We start from the raw sequence: 23,682 nt of genomic DNA, 5'->3' as shown, positions 1-23,682 counted from the left end.
GTCTGGCGCCAGTGGAATGTGACTGTCTGGCAGGATGGTACCAAGAGAAGAGATTTTTAAGAAGCATTGGTCGGGTGTTGTTCAGGGCCTTGTATGCTAAGCTTAGCAATTTGAACTTGGTACGATGAGCCACCGGAAGTCAGTGGGGTCTCCGAATGTCCTTAGCTACTGACTCGTATTTAGGGACATTCAGTAGTAATCTTGCGGCTCGTTTTGAACCATCTGAAGTTTTTTTTGGTATAATTTCTGCTTATTCAGGTAGAGTCCATTGCAGTAATCTAACTTTGACTGTGTAAGTGCAGTCACTATTGTCCTTCTGGTGTCGACGGGGATATAAGGTAGAATCTTCTTCAGTTTCTTGATCAACAAGCATTTGCAATGCAATAGGTCTCGCATTAGTAAAAGTTTGAGCTTTTGGCGTTGCAAATAATAATGAAACACCAATAGCTCTAATTTTTAGTAATGCGAGGCCTATTGCCAATAGACAGCTACACAAAAATAACGATGAACACAAAAATCACTCTCAATAGAAAGCAACAAGCTCCAGACTCCAATGCCAAACAATTGCTTAACCTCAGGGTGACGGGGTGCCAGGTCGAACATTCGCAAAATGTTTCAGTTACTCTCTCCATCTCGACGGCAGGATACAGTATTGTTGCATAATAACAAATTAATTAATCATAAATAATTTGTAAAACGTGAAAACTTGTGCCGTGGTTGCGTTGAAAGGTGGGCCAGGCGTTCCTCCAGTGATTGCGGCCTTCAAATGCACAGGATGTCTTTTTAATTCAACTGCTGATTAATATATTTAAATTCAATTAAAGAAACGAAACAAAAAGCTGAATGCTGGCAGTACTGACCCAGCCTGAATCGCCCGGGGACGCGTGTAGGTTTCCAAGAAATTTTTGTTCCATTTACTGCTGCGCTGTGAAAGGCGTTAACGAAGGGGTTGTGTGGTGCCCGAGGCGGATTCTTAGATCTTAATCATAAAAGCCTTACGCACGCACACCCAGATTGACTTAGATAGAGTGGCACAGACATCCATGCCCATGCACTTTTAAAGAAATACACAAACCCGCACACTCAGCTAGAAGGGAATTCACACACAAAGGCGGCGAAAAAGATTACATTATGGACTTGGCCCATTTAGAGGTGCTGGCAATGGTAAAATCGACCGAAAATTATGTTTTTACTAAATGTAAATGCAGGTACGTAGCTTCAGATGGGCTGTTTGGGCGGGACACCCCCTTATGATTTCTCAGTCCGGTCATGCTGCGAATTGCCATGCCAGGGTGCAAGGCGGGCGATCAATGGGCAGGTACCGCCGCCATGGCACCTCATTTACGAAGAGTCAAGAGAACAGTTAATGCAATTTACAACCAGCTCTGATAATATGAAAAGACAAGCGTGACCAAGGCGGACCGCACTGAAAGCGGACCACGCTGAAAATAAAGATACACAATACCATCACAAAACACATGCCAGCAGGGGGAGGAGAGGCTGTCAGGCCGGGGGCACCCACCTTCCTGCGCAGCCGCAGCTGGCCGGTAAGGATCGCCAGCAGGGTGGGGTCAGGCTCCTTCACACTCACGCACACATGCCAGCACGGGGTGTCAGGCCGATCACGTGCACATGCCAGCAGGGGGTGTCAGGCTTGTCCACACTCACTCACACATGCCAGCAGGGGGGGTGTCAGGCTCGTTCCAACTCACTCACACATGCCAGCAGGGGGGTGCCAGGCTCGTTCACACTCACTCACTCACACATGCCAGCAGGGGTGTGCCAGGCTCGTTTACACTCACTCACACATGCCAGCAGGGGTGTGCCAGGCTCGTTCACACTCACACATGCCAGCAGGGGGTGTCCGGCCGATCACTCTCACATGCCAGGAGGGGGTGGGGAGGGTGTCTGCCGGGGGCACCCACATTCCTGCGCAGCCTCAGCTGGCCGGTAAGGATCGCCAGCAGGAGCATCTTGAGCAGCAGTGTGTTCTCCATCCTCGTGGCCGTGCGAGGGCTGCTCTCTGCCGAGGGTCACCGAGCAGTGCGTGGCTACGCTGGGAAGAGGCACTAGGTAGTCAAAGGGGGGAGGAAGGTGACTCAAAGGGCAGGGAGCAAGACAAGAGGGGGCCTCAACGGGCGGGAGAATCTGAGCGTGGGCTGGAACGCCGGAGGGAGGGAAAGCGAAAGCACGCCATGCGCGCGTTGAGGGATACGCATGCACTGGCTGAGGGCGGCTGGTGCGTGTGTGTTTGTTGGCGCAGGGGGCGTAGAACTCGGCGAAGCAGGCGCTGCAGGAGTTCAGCAGGTGAGAGCAGGCCGAGTCGGAGTACAAGATGACCAGCGGGTCTTCCCGGGAGTACATGCCTGCCCAGCGACTGCGAAATATTCGTTGTTGCTTTGAATTGCGCTTGCATTAGTGGTTTGCCTATCAGGCACTAGGACCGGGGGCTCATGCCGATATGTTTAGCTGCCCGGGGACTGCCCCAGGGTAGCCAGCGATGGGGGTGGCTGGCCCGCTTTGGATTACACTCGGGCAAGACTGCCCGCGAGTTCTCTCCTCGCTTCCCCCTTCAGCCAGACCGGGTTTCCTGACAGCCGGGATCACAGATCCTTTATCCTGTCCCTATGGGGGGTGATAGCGCGACGGCCTAGGGGTGCAAGGCACACTACACACGTTGTGTAGAGCAACACAACATAATGGCTAGAGCGTGGGACTTTGAAACTGGGGAATCCAGTTCGAGTCTCGGCACCGACCCTCAAACATCCGGTGATTCTGGGCAAATCGCCTAGCTCCCAGCGCTAAAAAGGAATGGGCCCGCTTGTTTACGCTTGAATGAAGAAGGCAGTATAGGGCGCCCTGAGCACCAACCCTCCCGTTCGCTATTAGCGGATGTAGCGCGGCATGTAGTATGACGGAGCGCGCATAAGGCTCGAACCTGTTAATATGTACACATTGAAATGGCGCAAGGGGCACGAGCACTGGAGTTCGAGGGCTAGGTAATTACCGCTGCATGTGGGTACCAAGGTACAGGTGGCGCAGGTCCATCGTACCTCTCTGGTGTGGTTCTTGTATTTTTACCGCTGCGCCATAGCCATAGTTCAGGAATTGAGAGGGGCCCGAGTCTTTATGAGCGCGTTCACAAAGATACTACTGCCTCGAGCCTAATTAACACGGCACCAAGCACCAGCTGTACACGTTACATGCAAGCGCCAAAAGCCCTGCGGATGCCCAAATGCTGCGTTTTTAACGAGTGAATGTTCACGAAAGTGAAACTGCATGCTGACTTGCGAGGGAAGGGGGACAGGAGATGTGCACGCCGCGTGGCTGTAAGCGCATACACCAACTTAAATCTGCCAAGAGCCTGCGCGTGCCCATCTCCTGTCCCACTTCCGAGGCAAGTCAGCAACAATAGATCTCGCTGGCGACAGCGCTTCGCGCTGCGTTCGCCAGGCGAGACCTAAAAGACGGGAGGCAGACACAATAGCATTGGTCTGCTGAGATAAGGTAAGTTTGTTATCACTCAGCACCCCTAGGTTTTTGCCTTTTGAACTGGTTTTGGCAGTTCCCCCATTTCCGCCGTCCACCAAAGGTCATCACATCTGGGTTGCAGATTCCCAAAGATCACCACCTCGGTTTTCTCAGAGTTAAGTTTAAGACGGTGCTTTCCCATCCACCTGTTTATTTCCATCATACAGTTTTGAAACTGCAATGTTGGGGAGGCTTGATCTTGTTACGCTGCCACCACAATCTGGGTGTCATCGGCGTATGAAGTCAGACTAAAGCCGAAGTCTTGGATCAAAGGAGCAAGTTCTGATACATAGACGTTAAAAAGGGTTGGGCTTAGTGATGAGCCCTGTAGGACTCCACATGGAAGGACGTAAGGAGTAGATTTAAACTGGTCCAGTGTCACGGTTTGTCTTCTTTCCTTCAGAAAGGAGGATGGCAGGGCCAGTGCTATACCCTTAACCCCTGAAGTTTCCAGACGCAATTGCAGTAGGTTATGATCGTCAGTGTCAAAAGCCGCCGACAGATCGAGGACGACCCTCTGTCCACCACAGTCCTAATCTCCTTGATGGCCTTAATTAATGCTGTTTCTGTACTGTGTTAAGGTAGAAAGCTGAATTGGGTGGGATCGAGTAAATAGTTTTCTTGTTTAAAATGAGTTAATTGTTTGTTCATGATTTTCTCCACTATCTTGGCTGGGAGAGGCAACCTGACTATCGGGCGATAGTTGTTTGGGTTAGATATGTCCAGATTGTTCTTTTTATCAATGGGAGTATTGACGCATCCTTCCATGGAGCCAGAAAGATACCAGACGTGAACATGTTATTAAAATTTCTGTGAACAAAGGGCTCACCTACTTCGCTATATCTTTCAGAAATGCGGGGACGGACAAGGGTCTAATGGGGATCCAGATTTGATTTCTCTGCTGTGTTTTTCCACTAGTTCAGTAGTAACCTGTGAGTAGCTGTGAAAAATCTTTCCATTGAGATCTGAACTTGGGGGCATTTCAGTAGGTAAGCGAGTGGGGGTGGCTTCAAAGGAGTCATAGATGTCTTGAACTTTATTTCCAAAGGCCTCTGCAATGACATCACAAAAGCTTTGGTTGTTCTTGGTGCATTTTTTCTTAGGCAAGGAAGAAAGCTTCTCTACTACCCCAAACAGTTCTTCGGATGAGATCTTGGCTCTCTCACTCTGCCTGGTAAAGAAGGCCCCTACTCTGAAATCAGTATTGAATCAGTGCGGATTTATAGTTGCTTTTGTCTGCTTTGTCATATTTTCCTCTCCAGCTTCTTACGAGTCTGTGGCATTTTAACTTTTTCCTGCAGCAGGACCTCCACAAACCAGGGGGCCGACGGTAAGTTACGATTCCCTGAAATTATACCAGTGGGTACCATGGCCTTAATGGCCTCATTTAGCCATTCCATGTTTTGGGATTGAAGCATGGCTTTATCAACCTTGTTTCAGGCATTATGAGTTAATAAATGGGTATTGGCTACCCCTCCCTTCTAGACTTTTGGGATAGTATAATCGAATATGATTAAAGAGTGATCTGACAACGTAAGAGTGTAAATGTCTTTTACTGTCAGGCCCGATACAGATGTAAAAATGCTGTCGAATTTGTGTGTCCTGCCTCATGTGTAGCCTTGTGCACCATCTGAGATAAGCCTAATTAATGTCCCTAGAGTACCTAGGGGAAAGATTGTATCTTTATCCCCGTATCCTCTAGGTATACATTAAAATCGCCCAGGATAGTAAACTCGTTAGTGGAGAAAATAGGCTCCATGAGAGTATCTAAGTTAATATTAGAACATTGGAATGTTGGCAGCTCCATTGAAAACAATGGAGTGCTCCGGGCTTATAATGGCTGATAGAAGCCCGGAGCGCCAACATTCCAATGTTTCTTTGTTCACAGCTGTGGCTGTGAACAAAGGCTTCAGGGAGCCTGAGGGGATTTGAATCCCCTCGCGCTCCCTGAAGGCTTCGTTTTGTTAGAACATTCTGCCCTCTAGTGGCAGAATGTTCTAATAGCCTTATAGCCCTTCGTAGCAGGGCTATACCGGCTTTTAAAGTCCCGCTGCTTTGTTAAAGTCCCTCGCCTTCGGCTCGGGCCTTTAATGTTGCAGCGGGCCTTTAACAGCTGGTATAGCCCGCTATGGCGGGCTATAAGGCTATAGTGAAAGTGCTTCTGGCGCCTGGGGGACGATAGAGAAGTATGCCCCTGAAGGTTTTTTTTTTGCATTTAGTTCTAGTGCGAAGTAAAGTGCTTCACAGTAGGGGGTGGGTGCTGGGGACAAAGGTGCCTCAAACTGCTCACTGTATATTACAGCCACCCCACCTCCTCTCTTGATGGGTCTATCTACCCTGAATGACAGAACTCCCTGAGGGGCCGCTATCGCCAAGTCCGAGGCCAGAGGTTACATCGGCCCATGTTTCTGTGATAAACAGAACATCTAATTCATATATGGATATAGCGTCTACTACTTCATATTTGTGTTCAGCAAGAGATCTGACATTGATGAGGCCGCAGCGTGCCTCTCTCGAACTGGGGAGTCTAAGTACTTCACCTCATGATTGTTGCTAGAGATTTGGAGCGCCCTCACCATCTGTCGCGTTGGGGGTGAGAATGGCACCGTATTTACAAAAAAAGGTGCACCCTTCTGTTCTCCTTTGCACTAAAAAAACTTCCTAGTGCCAACGCAGGTACCCATTCACCATGGTGCAAGGGTGCCTGTGTTGCAGCAATGATTGTTAATGTGCAGGGAGGGACACCTTCCTGCACATAAACAATCTTTAATGGCGATTTGCTGCTTCTATGTGTTCTGCAGAATGCAGCACACATGGAAAGAGCAAGAAACGAGGAGAAATAAACGTTTTTCTCCTTGTTGCACCATTCTAGCGCCGCCCTTTCAAGGGTGTTACCTTTTGGCGCTGCCTCAGATTTACCATTTCTTGTAAATCTGGGGCAGCGGCAAAAACAATGGGTGTTGCGTGGCTACGCCCACAGCGACACCCTGTGCACGCCCCTTTGACGTAAAAGACTGCATCAAAGGGTACGATATTTACAAGGCGGCGTTAGCTCCACCTTGTAAATATGAAGAAGAGTATTGCGCCACCGGAGCATCGCAATAAGTGACGCTCCGGTGGTGCAATCCCCTTGTAAATATGACCCTCTGTGCCTTGCCTTGGGGTGTTAACAGCGCTCTTTTGGGAGGTCTCACTCTGACTCTTTGAGTGTTGCTATCTATACCTTCCTCTGTGACAGAGTTACTACTGCCTTGAATGGGACCACCACAAGGGGAGAGCAACTGGGGTCCTGAGCCCCAGTCTCTGCAGTTTTTGGGGCCCTGCACTCCTGTTAGAAATCAATTAAAATAATAAACAGGCATTGCAAAGCCAATAGGTCAAAACAGCCGTTTTGACCGCTTGGCTTTCTCGCGCGATGATGGGTACCTGCTGATGCATGCATAGGTATCATGACGCAATGACAGCCAAGCGTGAGACGTACGCACGTGCATCCATCACCACGCATGTGCACAAGCAGCATGACAACAGCAGTTATTTTCTTCATTTAAATTTACCGGTCCATGGTATTGGATGCCACTTGGAGCGGTAAATAAAAAAGCCGTATTTAAGCTCGCACGAAATGAGTGTTTTTGGGAAGAAAATAACCAATGCTCTTCTCCCCTTCCCCCAAAAAATGAACATTGAAAATGTGTTTTAAGGACTGTAGGACCGAGTATGAGGACCTCCGTCTTCTCTGTGTTCAGTTTAAGCCGGCTGTCTGTCATCCAGTTCGCTACTTCCTTCATGCCTTCGTGTAGTCTGGTTCTAGCTGAGGTGGGGTTGTTGGTGAGGGATAAGATGAGCTGGGTGTCGTCGGCGTAGGATATGAGGTCGAGTCCGTGTTTTCGTGCGATGTTCGCCAGGGGGGTCATGTAGATGTTGAAGAGGGTGGGGCTGAGGGAGGATCCTTGGGGGACGCCGCAGATGATCTCTGTGGCTGTGGATCTGAAGGGGGGGAGGCGGACTCTCTGGGTTCTTCCGGAGAGGAAGGAGATGATCCATTCCAGGGCCTTGCCTCTGATGCCGGCGTTGCTGAGGCGACGTATCAGGGTATGGTGGCATACCGTGTCGAAGGCTGCAGAGAGGTCCAGGAGTATGCAGGCCACGGTTTCTCCTTTGTCGGTCAGGGATCTGATGTCGTCCGTGGCTGCAATGAGGGCAGTCTCGGTGCTGTGGTTAGCTCTGAAGCCGAACTGTGAGGGGTCGAGTGAGTCGTTGATTTCCAGGGCGGTGGTGAGTTGAGCGTTGACGATTTTCTCAATCACTTTGGCGGGGAACGGTAGGAGCAAGATGGGCCGGAAGTTTTTGAGTTCGGTGGGGTCTGCTGTTGGTTTCTTTAGGAGGGCGTTGAGTTCGGCGTGTTTCCATTTCTCCGGGAAGGTGGCGGTGGTGAAAGACGCGTTGATGATGTCTCGGAGGTGGGGTGCGATGATGTTGTCGGCTTTGTTGAAGATGTGGTGCGGGCAGGGGTCGGATGGTGATCCTGAGTGGATGGAGTTCATGATGCGGGTGGTTTCCTCGGTGGTGGTTGGGTTCCAGGTGAGGATGGTGGTGTTGTCGGTGGCGGGTTCAAGTGGTGGGTTCGTGTTGGTTGTGGTGAAGCTGTTGTAGATGTCGGTGATCTTGTGGTGGAAGAAGGCTGAGAGGGAGTCGCAGAGGTCCTATGAGGGAGGGAGGGATGGGGTTGTTTTCTGCGTCGGGGTTGGAGAGTTCTTTGACGATGCCAAATAGTTCCTTGCTGTTGTGGGCGTTGTTGTCTAGTCTGTTCTGGAAGGCTGATTTTCGTGCGGCGCGGAGGCGTTGGTGGTGTTGGCGGGTGGCGTTCTTGAGAGCAGACATGTTCTCCTCGGTCTGGTTGAGGCGCCAAGTCTTTTCGAGGGTGCGGCATTCTTTTTTGGAGTCCTTGAGGTCGGGGGTGAACCAGGAGTTTTTCTTGTGGTTGTTGGTGTTTGCTTGGGTCTTCAGTGGGGCCAGGAGGTTGGCGCAGTCGGAGATCCAGCTCGTGAGGTTGTTGGTGGCTTCGTTGGGGTCTGTGGTGCTGGTGGGTTGCTTCTGAGAGAGGGTCGATGTGAGTTGTTCCGTGGTGATTTGATTCCAGTGTCTTCTTGGTGGTTGCTGGGTGTGGTGGTGCACGGTGGTCTTCTTGAAGCTGAAGTGGACACAGCTGTGGTCCGACCAGGCAAGTTCGGTGGTGTGGCTGCAAGAGATGTGTTTGCTGGAGGAGAAGATGGGGTCGAGCGTGTGTCCGGCGTAGTGGGTGGGGGTGTTGACTAGCTGTTTCAGTCCCAGGTTGGCGAGGTTGTCCAGTAAGGCGGTGGTGTTGTTGTCGGTGTGGTTCTCCAGGTGGAAGTTGAGGTCCCCTAGGAGGATGTAGTCGGTGGACGGGAGTGCGTGTGGGCTGACGAAGTCTGCGATGTCTTCGCTGAACTTAGTGCGTGGTCCTGGTGGTCTGTACATGAGGGTGCCTCTGAGGGTGGTCTTGGGGTCGCTGTGGATCGTGAAGTGGAGGTGTTCGGCGTCGGGGAGTGAGTTGTCGACGTGGGTCGAGATGCGGATGGAGCTTTTGTGTGCGATGGCGATGCCTCCTCCGGTGCGGTTGGTGCGGTCTTTCCGGATGATTTTGTAGCCGTCGGGGATGGCTATGGCGATGTCGGGTGTCGAGGAGGGGTTCATCCAGGTCTCGGTGAGGAAGGCGATGTCTGGGTTTGTTGAGTCGATGAGGTTCCATAGTTCGATGGCATGCCTGTGGACGGATCGGGTGTTGATCAGGATGCAGTCGAGGTTGTTTCCGGGGGAGTCGTTCTTGTCGGGTGCGATGTGTGTTCGTAGGCAGGTAAAGCGGCAGTTGCGGCAGGTGAAGGATCCATGGGTCCGCTTCGGGGTAGCGCGGTAGCAGCCGGGCGTGTGGCCGGGGTTGAGGGTGGTGAGGGTGGTGGTGTCGTAGGTCAGGCGGGGGTGGCGGATGGGGTGGGGGTCGTGGGGACCAGGGGGACGGGTGCTGGGCGCGGTCCAGGCGCGGACGGGTGCAGACGGGCTTGCCTTAGGCGCGCCCGCTGCGCGCGTCCGCTGCGCGGCCTCGCAGCGGCCGCCATATATGGGGGGGTCAGCTGGGAGGCAGGAGGTGGGAGGGTAGGTGGGCCATTGGGGTTACGCTTGAGGAGCGCAAAACGGTGGGAAAAGCGGGAGGCGGGCGGCGGGAAAAACGAGGAAAAAACGGCTTTTGGAAGGTGGCGAGAAAACAGGGGAAGAAGCGATGCGGACGACGAGAAAGGCGGGAAAAGGACGAGAAAAAAAGGCGGAGAAAAACAAGCACAACGAGCTGGGGCACCGGGCGCACAGGGGGGGGGGGGGGCCATGCACTCGGGGATACAGAAAAAAAGGTGGAATTACATTCAACCAGGCAGTCTCTGAGCAGGCACTCGAGGGTACAAAATAGAAGAAGGGAACCGGGCACTCTGGGGCCACGCACTCGGGGAACAAGGAGAGAAGTGGGAGCGGCAGTCACAGGGGCACACAGGCAGAACTAGGCAACACTGAGGCAGGCAAGCACTGGTGGCGCTGCGGAGGCGGGGGAGCGGCCTACCCTAAGCTCAAGGGTCGCTACCTCTGCCTCGCAGCGGCCGCCATATATGGGGTAGCCGGGGAGGGGGGGTCAGCTGGGAGGCGGGAGGGTAGGTGGGCCAATGGGATTACGCTTGAGGAGCGCAAAAACGGCGGGAAAAGCGGGAGGCGGGCGGCGGGAAAAATGAGGAAAAAACGGCTTTGGGAAGGTGGCGAGAAAACAGGGGAAGAAGCGATGCGGACGACGAGAAAGGCGGGAAAAGGACGAGAAAAAAAGGCGGAGAAAAACAAGCACAACGAGCAGGGGCACCGGGCGCACAGGGGGGGGCCACGCACTCGGGGATACAGAAAAAAAGGTGGAATTACATTCAACCAGGCAGTCTCTGAGGCAGGCACTCGAGGGTACAAAATAGAAGGAGGGAACCGGGCACTCTGGGGCCACGCACTCGGGGAACAAGGAGAGAAGTGGTAGCGGCAGTCACGGGGGCACACAGGCAGAACTAGGCAACACTGAGGCAGGCAAGCACTGGTGGCGCTGCGGAGGTGGGGGAGCGGCCTACCCTAAGGTCACTGGTTTCTGGCTATAGTCTGGCTGGGTCCCTGCTAATCAGGGCCCCAGTCTCTCTGTTCTCTCTAAACAACTTGGAGTGCATATTAAATGCACTAGTGATTGGATGCTGTGCTACCTTATGAGCCCCTAGTATATGGTACCCTAGGTACCAAGGGCATAGGTACTTCACAGGCCTACCAGGGGCTGAAGCATGTATTATGCCACCCCTGGTAAGCAGACTAAATCTGACACCACAGGCCTGCTACTGCAGCCTGGGTGAGGTAGTGTTAGCACTCCTCACTGAGGTATAGGTTCCTATATCTCACCATACACACACATATAAACCTATCAGTCACCCCTAAGGCAGGCCCTATCAATCCTGAGGGCAGAGTGCTTGGTTTACAATGTGAGGGGGTGCCTCTGCATGAGCAGGACCCCTCTGCAGCTGGCAGAGTCTATTCTCTGTGGCTGTTTGTGGATGCGGTTAAACCATATACTCTTAAGTGCATTAAAACCCAACGGTAAATGCTAACTTTGGAATGACTGCATCAAAACATGTTGTGTTTGGTGTCAAACAACTTGGAATCGTACCCCCACACCAGTAACTGGTGTGGGAGTATGATCCCACCCTTCTAGAGGGGACGACATATACCCACTGTGGTAACACGGTAGAAATCTGAAAGAGCCCTGGCATCACAAAATGGATGCCACCAGCACAGACACTGGGCTGCCCTCCTGCTGCTGACTGAAACTCGCAGTGGAGGAGGCCCAACAATAGGCATCCTGTCACAGGGAGGTGTCACCACCTTCCAGACAGGATTTAGTGTATTGGGGCTGGGTGGGTGCACTCCTAGAGTGCTTTGAAGTCCTGCACTGGGGGAGCAGTAGGCTCCTCTGTGCATATGTCAGCTCAAACCGTTTCAGGGGCTACCTGACCCTGCTCTGGCGCGAAACTGGACTAAGGGAAGTGGGTGTAACCACCCCCTACCCTGACCCTCCCAGAGGAGTGATCATAAAGCTAGTCCCTCCCTTTCTTTTAGTATAAGATAGGGAACCCTTGCCATTGCAAACTAGATATCCCTGGATGACGCTTTACAAGAAGAATCCTGGCCCTTTGACGTTCCACTACCTTTGGAAGACAGAAGAATCTCCCTTGGAGTCAAGGAGTGACTCCCCTGCTTGGCAGGCACCAAAAACTCTAATCAACGGACGCAAACTTTCCCGCTCCCGCCGGAGTCCGAAGTCCCTGCAGCCCTGGAAGTGGATTTCCTGACTTCTCGACGGCCATTGTGAGTCCCCAGCAGAGCTGAGGCGAGTAGACCCCACGAGTGATGAGGAACAGGGTACCGTGCACTGTTGTTGAGTGCAACCCCTTCACGATGTTCTACGAACTTTTTCATTAGACCATTTGTGGCCCAAGCCTCCAGCAGGTTGTGCACTGAAAATCAGAGGCCTACCCCATCCCGAGTGACCGTGGGCTCCTGTAAAGCATTTCCTCATGAGGCGTCTTTGCAACCCCTTGCCCGTTGGCTTGTGGGTCCTCTGAAGACTTTCTGAGCAAACCAAAGGACTCCCCTGGTTGCTCCAGGCCTGCCCTCACTTACCCTTGCTTGGTGAGTCCCTCAGACCTTGCTGGTCTGCACCGCTGACTTTATTCACTTTCCACAAGACTTGCTGTTGCTAAGGCTTGTTGGCTCCAATCCGGTTGCCGTCACCTCAGTAAGCTGCAGACGTTGTGGGACACTCTGAATCCAGCTGCTGGTCATCGTTGATGCCTCCTGGTCCTCGTGAGTGAAGAGTCAAAACACCCTTGATCACCTGGAGCCACCCGACTTCCGTGGGCATCCATCTTTCTGGCCCCGGGTCACTGGCAAGTGACTGTGAACACTGTCCCTTCTGCTTTCAGGTCATCTTCATCCTGAATACAGCCTTGGATTCCACCGGACACTTCTTCAGTCTTCGCAAGCAGCAAATCTTCTTTGGCTTCCATAGAAAACAGCGACGCGACCCGACACCAAAAGACACCTATGCACCCGGCTTCCCTGGGTGAGGTAACTCGTGCACTCCGGTGCCCTAGTGTGTGTTGGCCCTCGAGTTACTTACCCTGTAAGTGGCTTGCTTGTAGACTTCCTCGAAGTACCCTAAAAGTTTAAAAATCCAACCGCGACTTGCTCCATTGAAATCAATAGGGAACCCGCGGCTGTGTTCTCACACTGCACTCGTCTCCCGTGGGTCTTTTACTTACCTGCTTTTGCTGCATTAGTGAAGCCCCAGCGATTCTACAGGCCTTAGGCCTTGTCCTTCTGTAAGTCGACATTCCTAAACCTTTTTTTTAGTATATGGTCTGGTATGCCCCTAGGGCCCCAGCTATATTTGTGCTTAACTTATTGTGAAACGTTGATATTTGAATGTGTTCCTGTCTTCTAATCTCATAAAGAGATTAGTAGAGTGTGTCTAGAAATAAATACATATATATTTGATATATATACCTGTGTGGTGTCCTTTTCATTTGGTAATTCAAGAGATTATAAGATAAAACAAGATGCTTTACATTCCTCAGAGACTTAGCCTGAAGGCTGCTCTCCACAGCTACCACGATGATAGCTTTCTTTAAAAGGTTCTCTTAAACTTATCTACCATAAGAGTCGAATTGGACTAGTGCAAGGTGGCCACTATAACTAGTGACCAGCATATGCCAGGCCAACTTCTCACAAGGACCATGACAGGAAGGGTGGGGAGCAATGGAATACAAGAAGAATGCCAAAAAAGCAAATAAACAGAGTAGTGAATCCATGGACAGGATGGGGTTTGGAGGAGGAGGAGGCGAGACAGAGCTCATGGGCATCATTCGAGGAAGGAAGCAGCAAAGAGAGTAAAGATCAAGAAAACCCATGGATTCTCATAGAGAGCTAAAAGAAGAAAGAAAACGCATTTCCCTGAAAGTGAGCGTTGGGAGGAAATAAGTCGTCCAATCAAAAGGATAATAATAAGCTCCAGGGGCAGGACAAACCCAGTTTTGCATTCACTTGAAAATTTAATTTCATTTTATTACATTTTTGTAAGGCCCTCTCCAAAGCGCTGAACAAAGTACAAACACAATATAAAAAATTATAATGTAAAACAAAGAGGGCTCAATACAAAGCACAACAGGAAGATGGGGGGGGGAGGGTTTTCAGAAGCTGATGAAAGGACGGCAGATTAGCAGCAGAAAGAGTGGACAGCAGCGAGACTTCCAATGTTTGGGGCAGAAGAAAGAAGTGTTGTGAGGGAGATGTCACAGAGAGACAAGCAACAGACAAGCAGAGAGACAGAATGAGCGACACACAGCAAAATAAGAGATGAATATAGGAAGGGCAGTGGAATGGGTGCATTAAAACACAGTGCAAAGGCAGTGAAACAGGGCATGCAGATGGAGGGGAGCAGTGGGGGGGGGGCGCCAGGGAGGATGAGGCATAAGCAGCAGGAGGCAGGAGGAAAAGGATCCCAGTATAGGAATTGAAAATAGATTAAGAGAATATGTAGGATGTCTGAGTAACACAAAATATCAATTGTTTAGGCAAGAGAGGCAGTGGCGGCACATCTATGGGGGCGCTATGGCTCCGACTCACCAAAATATATTGACTCACTCTGCCACTAATCCCGTAAGGAGTTACAGCTTTTACACGAAAGCCATCTAAACAACCATTTGTTTACATGAAAAGCTGCAATATCAAGTTGGCAGCAGAAGAGGGCTCCACTGTGCACCCTGACTCACTCTTACGCAATACATTAGCCGACTGTATGCACTAGCCTCTGCATTGCAGCATGTCATCTGATGGAGTGTAGGGTTGGCTTGGCATCCATGCGCCCTTAGGGCCAGTCATAAGGAAGGACAAGCATTTGCAATGCAATAGGTCTCGCATTTATGCGATTTTGAGCCAATGCGATTGTAAATGACAATGCGTTTTATTTATGTTTTGGGTTTTAAAACATAATTAAAAGGCATTGTTATTTACAGTACTATTAGCTAATAGCTTAATATAATGTAATGAATAAATGTATGTATTGTGAAAAAAAAGGCCGCCTGAAAGTCTGCTAAAGTTTGACTTTCTGTGAGATGCCCCACACTTGAGAAAGGAAACCAGGCCGGGCTAATTAAGCGTAAACAAGCCAACCGAGAAGGACAGGACTCTATTCCTCTGCAGCATCTGTGGGATGCAAATCCATGACAGCAGGATGCTAAAGTCGTTAAGGCAACAGAGGTCACCACTAAACAACACGTAACTGCAGCTGCATAGACCACGTGCATTTTGTGGGAAGTTGCCTTTAAAATTAATATACACGCAAATAGTAATTGTCTCAAGTTTTTATGTACTTTAACTGATAGACAACAAAGTAAAATAAACTTCAGCTAAGTGAACATATAAACATATGTGAAGTAAAATGCGCTCATGAACAATAGAATGTAAAGAATATACAAAGCACATATGGCCGTTTGGATTACATATAGGTGGGCGTAAAAGCTACCTTTGTAATAGGATACATGTGGAAGTTGTAAGACACACATTAGTGGTGATACACATATAAAGAACAATTTATACAAATGTGTTGTACAATGCATATACATTGCTTGCACAGAAGGGAGATACGCGTACAGTGTGTAAAACACAGAAGTAAAAAAAAATGTCGAGGTGAGAAAAGTGAACGCAATGTAATCAAAAGTTTAGACACTGAAAAAAGCCACATATAAAGTTTAACGTGCACACCTAAAAACGTGAAAAGCAGCACCGTGCAAGCGGATGAAGCTAAGCCAGCAAAATCAAGGAACTGCAGCTGTCTAGGTACACTTGCATTGTGATGGAAGTTGCTTGTAAAAGTAAAAAAAACTTAAGTGCTGATTGGTGCTGCATTTTGCCTTTAAACAACATGTCCTCCTATAAAATACGGTTTCTGTTCTCTTTCTTAGGCAGACTAACACAAAAAACATTTTATCGAAAACTGCCACCTAAAACTAATGCCTAATAAAAGCCCCGGCCCCTTTGTCATCTCAAATTAAGCCGTTGGAAAGCGGATGTAACCAGCACCGTGAAAGCAGCCATGGCTGCACAGATTCCAAAGGCTGCACAAGAGCCGCTTTTAAGCCAGAAATGGTGATGAAAAGGCACAACTGGGGAAATAAAAGTTACATATTACGAAAAAAGTACATGTTTTGCCTCCTCACGTCCCCAAGCAACACCATTTTCTGGTGGAATAAGGTTGTGTAAAAAAAGGGACAGTTTGAATTTTATTGTAAGTTGTGCAACGAGCCAATAAGTCGAGGCCTGCTGCCTATGTAAAACACGGGCATTGCCGTTGTCATATGGAACAGCTAACTCATATACCACAAAGTAAAAAACGCACACTGATTAAAATGTGAAAACACGTGTATTTTGTGATAAGTTGTCTTCAAAATTAATATAAACGTAATGTCAGAGGTTTTTATGTACATTCACTCACAGACAACAAACAACAAGGAACTGCAGCTGGCTGGGCACAGGTGCATTTTGTGTTAAGTCTCCTTTAAAATTAATATAAATGCAACTGCTAAATTTCTCACTGTTTGCCTTCAAAGAACATGCACTCTCCAATTGCACGGTTTATGTGCTGTTTCTTAGGCAGGCTAACACCAAAAACATTTTTAGGTCTCGTCTGAGACAGCGCTTTAGCGCTGCTCTGGCGAGACTTATAGTAAGCGAGTTTTGGAAGTGCAAACAGTGGCTTTTCAGGCCTCCAAATACAGTGCATGTGCGCCGGGCGCGCGCACCATTTGGCAGCCTGAAAAGCACTGCCTGAACACTTGCTTTGATGTCCTCAGTGAGCCGCGCGGCCACTGAGGACATCAAAGTGCACACCATTTGCCACCCCCTTCTTGCTTGTTTACTTTGTCTCTGGTTCCCCTCAGGCATCCAGACTCTGTCTCTCTGCTGACTTCTCTGGGTGACCCCTGGTGACCCCTGCTTGTGGACACCGCCTCCTCTGGGCACGGACCGCTCTGCTAATGTCGTTTGTCTTGAGCAGAATCAGCTGCCCGTGACAGGCCTCGCCCCTTTCATATAAACAAAAGCATGTGTGCCCTATTCCCGTTGATTCTTCTTTCTCCCGCCCATTCTCCTGGAGCTCGCCTTTATTTCATTGATTTCTATTTTTGTCTGATCCCGCTTTCCCCTCCCTGATCCTTCTTTCCCCTCCCTAATCCCTCCTTTCCCTCGCTGAATGCTTCTTCCTCTCCCTGATCCCTCCTTTCCCTCTCTGATTCCTTCTTTATATTCCTGATTCCTTCTTTCTCTTCCTTATTCCTTCTTTCTCTCCCTAGTCCACCCCCCATTCACCCTCTCACACTCTGACGCTACTTTCTTTCAATTCCTGCCTATTCTCCATTCTTCCCCCACTTACTTCGTCTCCTCTTCGTTCCCTACTTTTTCTGTCTCACATCCTTAAGCCAACTCCACAACTCATCTCTTCGCCATTCCTCCTTCTATTCTTCTCTTCTCTTCCCAGGTTTTCTTCACTGACCTGTCTCTCCCTCCTCCTATTCTTCTTACCTTTGAGCACCCGCTCCCCCCTCCATCATTCCTTCTCTGTGCTCCTTTCCCTCCTTCGGCTCTACTCGCCCCTTCTTCCCTGTCCTCCACCGTCTCTCCCTCCTTCCTTCCCCCTTCCCCCTTCACCCCCCTCCCTTTGTTTCCTTCTGTCTCCGGTTATCACCCCCTGCAGCCTCGGTGCTGATTAATGATCACGGAAGCCCCTCCCGGGGGCTTCTCCAACCTTGAACGGTAATATGGCCGGCTGGAGAGGGCGGCATCCGGGATGCAGGGCACACAATGCTGCTGCGGCGATGCCGGGCCTCGCTCCTGTCCCCCAACGCGGGAATTCATTCAGTGAGCCCCACACGCATCGAAGCGCTGTAGGTACAAGGCACGCATGAAGCACTGCATCTCAAAATGCATTCAGTGATCCAAGTGCGCTCATGATAGCGCTGTGAGCCCAACAAAAAGCGCATAAAGCGCTCTGTCGCAAAACTCATTTACTGAGCCCAAGGCGCGCTTAAAGCGCTCCTCCACAGAATACATTCACTGAGTCCAACATGCACAGGGAGCGCTCCTTCGCAGAATTCTTTTAGTGAGCCCAAGGCGCACCGAAGCGCTCCGTGGTAGAATTAATTTTGCCAGCCCAAAGCGAGCACGAAGCGCTACATCTCAGAATTAATTCAGTGAACATGACCGTGCCATCTCTCAGAATTCATTCAGCGAGCCCAAAGTGCGTATGAAGCCGTCGATCGCAGAATGAATTCAGTGCATCCAACACACGCATAAAGCGCTTCATCTAACAATTCATTCAGTAAACCCTATGCCCGCATAAAGAGCTTAATCTCATATGGTATTCAGTGAACCCAATGCTTCCTTGAAGCGGTCCCTCACAGAATTCATTCAGAGAGCCCAAAAAGCTGCAAGAAAGCTCTGCATTCCAGAATTCATTCAATGAGCCAATGGGTGATGAAGAGCTCAGTTGCATTGGTCCATCGCAGAAGTAATGGCGGGATCCCAATGTGCGCTTAAGGCGCTCCATTGCAGAACTCATTCAGCGAGCTCCACGCGTACCTGACACTCCAACGCAAAATTAATTAAGTGAACCCAAAGTGAGCATGTAGCGCTGAATTGCAGAATACATTCAGTGGGCCCAAGGGACGTATAAAGAGCTCCATGCAGAATTCATTCAGTGTGCCAGATACAGAAAGCGCCCGATCATCACAGAATTCATTGAGTGACCCAAAGCGAGCATGTAGCGCTCCATCGTGGAATTCGCTCACTGAGTACAAGGCATGCATGAAGCGCTCTATTGCTGAGACAATGCCTTACCCTTCTGCCCTTTCGCACTCATTACTTCAAAGGGATGCACGTTCCCTTTACTAATCTCTCAGTTTCCTTTGTGACATTGCCAGTTTTTAAATGCGTTGCCTTTAAATAATGAACTATCCGTTTACACAATTAACATTCTATTGGTTAGGGGGTAACCATTGCCTACAAGTCGCCTCGAGCTGAGCTTGCTACCCCGATACGGGGTTTAAGTGATCGTGATTTTACATGCGTGGCCGAGAAGGGAAAAGACTCTGTTTCTTCCTTCCTGCCCAGGGAAGACAAGGACAGTGTCCATGTCTCCTGCTCTGCTGCTGGCAGCTGCCCACCGCCCCCAGCAGCTGCCCCCCACACTGTCTTACTCTGCCATCCTCTCTTTCTGTCTTGCTCCTCCTCACTTATTGACTTCAAGAAACAGTTATTACTTCCTCTTTCCTCTCCTTTCCTTTATTTGTTTCTCCGTGAAATGGATCCCAAAAAAAAAATTCCCTCAGGAAATGTCGTCTTTTTGGGCCATTTTTCTATTCCAAAGTGCAGCCTTGGGAAGGAGAGAAATTAAAGGTTCAAAATGTGGAAAATAAAGAAGTAACCGATACAATAATAAGAAGCATTTGCAATGCAATAGGTCTCGCATTTACACAAGTTTAAGCTATTGGCATAGTATATATTATAGTATAAATAGTATTTCGCCGAGTTTACTTCCAGTCCAGGGAATGTTTAAGCAAGTGTGTTTATGGCTCATGCCAAGTAGCTGAATACCATAGTTCAGGTAGTGCACGCCACACACTGCTGCACGCCACACACTGCTGCATGCCACACACTGCTGCACACTGCTGCATTACTCACTGCTGCATGCTGCATGACACTGCTGCACGCAGCACACTGCTGTACGCCACACACTGCTGCACGCCACACACTGCTGCACGCCACACACTGCTGCACGCCTCACACTGCTGCACGCCGCACACTGCTGCACGCCGCACACTGCTGCACGGCGCAGACTACTGCACGCCACACACTGCGTCATGCCACACACTACTGCATGCCACACACTGCTGCACGCAGCACAATGCTGCACGCAGCACACTGCTGCATGCCACACACTGCTGCACGCCTCACACTGCTGCACGCCTCACACTGCTGCACTCCTCACACTGCTGCATGCCTCACACTGCTGCACGACGCACACTGCTGCACGGCGCAGACTACTGCACGCCACACACTGCGTCATGCCACACACTACTGCACGCCACACACTGCTGCACGCCGCACAATGCTGCACACCACACACTGCTGCACGCCACACACTGCTGCATGCCACACACTGCTGCACGCTGCACACTGCTACACGCCACACACTGCTGCACACTGCTGCATGCTGCACGACACTGCTGCATGCTGCACGACACTGCTGCACGCAGCACACTGCTGCATGCCTCACACTGCTGCACGCCACTGCACGGCACACAGTGCTGCATGCCTCACACTGCTACACGAAACACTGCTGCACGCCGCACACTGCTGCACGCCGCACACTGCTGCACACCGCACACTGCTGCACGCCACACACTGCTGCACGCCTCACACTGCTGCACGCCTCACACTGCTGCACACAGCACACTGCTGCACGCCACACACTGCTGCATGCCACAAACTGCTGCATGCCTCACACTGCTGCACGCCGCACACTGCTGCACGGCACACACTGCTGCACGCCGCACACTGCTGCACGGCGCAGACTACTGCACACCACACACTGCGTCATGCCACACACTACTGCATGCCACACACTGCTGCACTCCGCACAATGCTGCACGCCACACACTGCTGCACGCCACACACTGCTGCACGCCACACACTGCTGCACGCCACACACTGCTGCACACTGCACACTGCTACATGCCACACGCTGCTGCACACTGCTGCATTACTCACTGCTGCATGCTGCACGACACTGCACGGCACACAGTGCTGCATGCCTCACACTGCTCCACGAAACACTGCTGCACGCCGCACACTGCTGCACGCCGCACACTGCTGCATGCCACACACTGCTGCACGCCGCACACTGCTGCACGCCGCACAATGCTACACGGCACACAGTGCTGCACGGCACACAGTGCTGCACGGCACACAGTGCTGCATGCCACACACTGCTGCACGCCACACACTGCTGCACACTGCTGCATTACTCACTGCTGCATGCGGCACGACACTGCTGCACGCCACACACTGCTGCACGCCGCACACTGCTGCACGCCGCTGCACGCCACACAGTGCTGCATGCCTCACACTGCTACACAAAACACTGCTGCACGCCGCACACTGCTGCACGCCGCACACTGCTGCACGCCTCACACTGCTGCACGCCACACACTGCTGCACGCCGCACACTGCTGCACGCCGCACACTGCTTTTATACGAGTTTACGCTACTGACATTGTGAATGACAATGCCTTTTATTTGTATTAAAACCAAAACATAAATAAAAGGCGTTGTAATTTTACAATGCCAATAGCTCAAACTCTTATAAATGCGAGACCTATTGCATTGCAAATGCTTGTTTAAAAAGCTGCTGTCCAATAAGAGCCCCAGCACCTCTATTGTCACAAATTAAGCTCTAAGAAAGGGTCTGTAACCAGGACTGTGAAAGCGTGCATGTAGCTAAGCCACAAGCAAGGAACTGCAGCTGGCTGGATTTGCCTTTTAAAGTAAAATAAAGACGAGTGCTAAATGTGTCAGCTTTTGGACTGTAAACAATATGCCCTCCAAATTGTACGTTTTCTGTGCTGTTCCGTAGGCAGGGTAACACAAAAAAAATTATTAAAAAATGCTGCCTAATAACAGCTCCGGCACCTATCACCTTACAAATTAAGCTTATTGAAAGCAGCTGTAACCAGCATTGTAAACGAGGCTGTAGCTAAGCCAAAAACAACAAGTAAGCGCAGCTGGGTACACCACACCTACATTAAGAGAGAAATTAATTAAAAAATGTATTGAACAGAAAGTGCTAAATTTTACAATTTTCGCCTTTCAAGAACATGCCCTCCAGGCTCAATTTTGTTTCTTATGCATGGTAACACCTAAAAATTGTTATAGAAAGCAGCCGCCAAATAAGAGCATCGGCACAAAAATGTACAATAAGGGTACGTATAAAAAATAAGTAGTGTGCTCAACTGGACTGGTTTTGTGCCAAATAATTCAGACGCAACAAACATAAGCCCCAAAATTAGCGTTAGTTATCAATTAACAATTATTGAGAGAATTAGACATTAAAAGCTCGTCCCCAAAAATATCCGTTCCTACTTTTGGATTTATTCGCTGTATGTTAGTGAAACTTCTAAAATATGCACAATGTAAAGCTGCTACATGATTAGAAACACAGCATGTGTTACGTCACAAATTAAGCAGTTCGGAAACATCAGCAGGTAAAACACTAATTAAGGTTTAGTGCATATTTTCTTTGTTGCAAATTAAGAACTAGGAATGCGGCAGTAGATACGTGTCTAACAGAACATCTGTAGCCGCATGTTTGCAGCTACACACAACAAGAATTAGTAGCGTGAAATAAAATCAAAATCAATTTGTAAAAATAGGCTACAATCTTTTTTAGGTCTCACCTGAGACAGCGCTTTAGCGCTGCCCTGGCAAGACTTATAGTAAGCGAGTTTTGGAAGTGCAAACAGTGGCTTTTCAGGCCTCCAAATACAGTGCATGTGCGTCGGCCGGACGCGCGCAACATTTGGAGGCCTGAAAGCACTCGTTTCCTTTCACTTTCGCGGCCCGAACGGCCGCTTTGTCTATGTTGCTTTCCTCAACCCCCCATACCCTCCTTCTCAATTGCGGCGGTTGGTTTCGCTTCGCACTTGTTTTATTTAGTTAGGACACATATCGTTGATTCATGTCGGGTGTTTGAATTATCTAGAGACATTATATAGAGTGCACTAATGCGTTTTTACCTATTAGCTTTATTTTAGCATTTCCCCCATTCAATTTAAATTTTGTGGTTTTGTGTGTTGTGATGAGTTACTTTTCTCATTTTTTTGCATGCTTAAATGGGTTTACTCAGCTTTATTTGCAAACCATAAAACGATCTCATGCCAAACACAAAATGAGAACAGCATGCATTCACTATTTCATACTGGTCTTTAAATTTTAAAAGACATTCCTTCATTTTGGATCAAAGGCAATTACGGTTCTTTCATAATACATTCTACCCCGGCACGGGACACGGCCTTCCCTCCACGAGCGCCCCACTGTTAATGGCTGGCAGGACTGAGTTTAATATGCATCCCGCCATTGTATTTGTTTTTGTTTACTCCTCACGTTAGCAAACCAAGCTTAGATGCCTGCAGTGAGATCAGCGGGGGAGCACTTCAAAGGGTCCGCTCCCCCGCCTGGAATGCGCTCCATGGCTGGCTGCCACGGCCCCGAGAGACAGCAGATAAACACTGAACTGTTCACCGGCTAACAGGCCACTGACTCTACCGACGTCATTCGGGACTTTCTTTCACCGTGAAGCCTGCACACGTGACTGACCTCTCTCCTCACGGCTTTCAGAACTGAACGTGCCTAATTGCCACAGCCATGTGGGACATTCGGTGACTGCTCTACAGGTACTTTACTACTACTGTGCCTCGTGCCTGCAGACCTCAGGGAGAGCGACATGTCTCAGAATCTGCCCTGCTATTCCTACTAATAGTTCCCATGCCCTGCCAGTCACTGGCGACTTGGACACGTCACTGCGTCTGACCGAGGTTCATCGGCCTCTTGAGAAGTCTCCAGATTTCCGCAGCAACCAGCCCACCCCTCGCAGGTAGAAATCCCTATTCACATCAGCCACGCACGCTGCCCTCTACCACCCTCGGGCTGAGGCGGACATAACAAAACAAGTGCGTCAGGAACAGGCAGACACAGCAGACCTGATCTGACTAGATAAACTCGACAGGGTTGATAAGGCACCGTGCCCCAGCTCGTGGAAAATACTTTCACTTTTGCAAAAGGCCAGTTCACCTCTGCTCACTACCCCGACCTCAGCTGCGCTCACACATCTGCTCCTCGTCTCTTTTTTTTTTTTATGGATATGTTGCCACAACTCTTTGTGCACGGATTAGTTCAGTGATGAACCAC

The sequence above is a fragment of the Triturus cristatus genome, chromosome 4_1 (assembly GCF_964204655.1).
Source record: "Triturus cristatus chromosome 4_1, aTriCri1.1, whole genome shotgun sequence".
Lineage (NCBI taxonomy): Eukaryota > Metazoa > Chordata > Amphibia > Caudata > Salamandridae > Triturus > Triturus cristatus.
Note: the sequence above shows the minus strand (reverse complement) of the source record.